The sequence below is a fragment of the Schistocerca serialis genome, chromosome 9 (genome assembly GCF_023864345.2).
Source record: "Schistocerca serialis cubense isolate TAMUIC-IGC-003099 chromosome 9, iqSchSeri2.2, whole genome shotgun sequence".
Classification (NCBI taxonomy): Eukaryota; Metazoa; Arthropoda; class Insecta; order Orthoptera; family Acrididae; genus Schistocerca; species Schistocerca serialis.
Genome location: NC_064646.1, coordinates 304,132,592 through 304,135,016, shown reverse-complemented (window position 1 = coordinate 304,135,016; position 2,425 = coordinate 304,132,592). Strand labels below are relative to the sequence as shown.

At 43.5% G+C, this 2,425-nt stretch overlaps 1 pseudogene; it reads right to left on the bottom strand.

The window, feature by feature from the left end:
- Window positions 1–1,273: 1,273 nt before the first annotated feature.
- On the bottom strand, window positions 1,274–1,391 carry LOC126420069 (5S ribosomal RNA; annotated as a pseudogene).
- Window positions 1,392–2,425: the final 1,034 nt, after the last annotated feature.

Genomic DNA, 2,425 nt, shown 5'->3' with positions numbered 1-2,425 from the left:
GAAGAGAAAAGTAGATGCAGAATACCACCATTTGAAGGAGAAACGGAGGGAGGATATATTTTTTACCAGGTATAAGGATAAACCGGTTTGCTTGTTGTTAACTGAATCACTATCTGTTGTGAAGGAATGTAAAATGAAAAAAGCCCTTTTCTACGAAACACATTGCTCAATAATAGCAATTGCAGTAAGACCAAATTGAAATACGGGTATTAATTTCCAGTGTGGACAGTAACATCAAATGTTTGCCAAAACAAGTGTTTTGAGGCATAACTGATTGGTGGGGAGTGTCGGAAAAGGGTGCCATTCATATCGATACGTTACGCCATAAACATTACCGCCAATAAAGATATTATTCTGGCTGAATGAACCTGGAGTGCTGCTGTTGCATCAGGTGAGGAAGCGGTCTGCAAGCTTAACTAAATGCAGTCAGTTCCACAAGAAAGAGTAAGCCATAATTGTAAATATGATGACCGCAGCGACATCTCTGGCAGTCGTCTCGAATCTGTAATCAATGCTCCTAGCTCTATGCATGGATAAGCAGTGTGAGAGTTGAATGTTTTGTTTTGTCGGTTGCAGTTTAAAATGAGTGCAAAATATCTGAAGCGCCGTGAGGCAGTGCTCCTTGTAAATAATCCTTGTAAATAATACTTTGATACGGAGCTGCTGCTAAAATTCATAGAAAGTCAAAGACACTCGTTACGAAGTTGGCCGAACGATATTTAGAGAGCCGCGCGGGATTAGCCGAGCGGTCTAGGCACTGCAGTCATGGACTGTGCGGCTGGTCCCGGCGGAGATTCGAGTCCTCCCTCGGGCATGGGTGTGTGTGATAATTTAGGTTAAGTTGTGTGTAAGCTTAGGGACTGATGACCTTAGCAGTTAAGTCCCACAAGATTTCACACACATTTGAACATTTTTGATATTTAGAGGTTGGAAACATGGTTGATTTACCGGAGAGAGGGTTAAAGTGCCAAGCTATAATTGATAATGGCGGCGATTGGATTAACTATTATGTAATTGTGTAATTAGTAATAACACTTATTTTCATGTAGACATATATTTATAATTAAAAAAAGCACTCCGTCTTCAGGCCACGAGTGTTCTACCGGGATCATCCGACCGCCGTGCCATCATCAGTGGAGGATGCGGATAGGAGGGGCGTGGGGTCAGCACACCGCTCTCCCGGTCGTTATGATGGTATTCTTGACCGAAGCCGCTACTATTCGGTCGAGTAGATCCTCAATTGGCGTCACGAGGCTGACTGCACCCCGAAAAATGGCAACAGCGCATGGCGACCTGGACGGTCACCCATCCAAGTGCTGACCACGCCCGACAGCGCTTAACTTCGGTGATCTCACGGGAACCGGTGTAACCACTGCCGCAAGGCCGTTGCCCATGTATTTATAATAGTATATTTTATTTCATACAGTAAATGGAGCATGCTTTCTTGTGGGACTGACTGTATGTGAATCAGGACTGCGGGTCACCAAAGGTTTCTCATGCCTGGTATAGACTATAGTGCATTTTCGCCTATTGCTCTTGAAAACACCATCTCGAGATCTCTTACCCTTGAAAACATCTGGACATGGGTTGATGCGAAGCTAATGCGCCCCACTATTGATGAGTTCTCGCACAGAGACGAAGCAACAAGGACTGGGTTGCATGTACGTGTCATCCAAGCTCAAATATTGCGGAAATGGAAAGTGCTGTTGATGTGCGGTTTTCTCAGAATGGGCTGGTAGTCAGGGGGTCGTATTGTCAGCCAATAAACAGATTGTAATAAAACCTAAAAAGTGTTTTTTTGTGCACATCCACTTTTTAAATAGAACAATGCCTATTGACATTAACAAATTAAAAGTAGGACAAACTAAAATGTCAATGGTGCCAGGTAACTCGCTTACGAGAAGACGCATTTGGAGAAGTTTCCACACCGACACCTGTTTGTGCCATTCAGCCTACGAAGTTACTATGTACGATGTTATGTTTGCTAAGAGTTTGGCTGCTCATTGCGAGTTGGTTAGTTTGTATGTGACAGACAGAGCAATAGGTCGTGAGTGGACGATGGTATTTACCAGTTCAGAAGGAGACGAGGTGCTCATAGTATATGGATACTGTAGGAAGAATGCAGTTCGTTCTTGTATGGTGTATGCAGTTATATATCCCAATAGACGTCAATTGTGTCGGCAATTATCGCCAGCCTCTTCAACCAGTTTCATGACAGTAGAAGCGCAATACCTAGGTAACGTAACAGAAGGAAACAAGTGAAACAGAAGATGGGAAATTAATGTTTTTTTTTTACTGTTTCAGTAGATCCGCAGGTCAGCTCCCGCTCAATCACACGAGGAAGTAGCATGAGTCACCAAAGGTTTCTCATGTCTGGTATAGATTATAGAGCATTTTCGACTATTGCTCTTCGCATCAACCCACG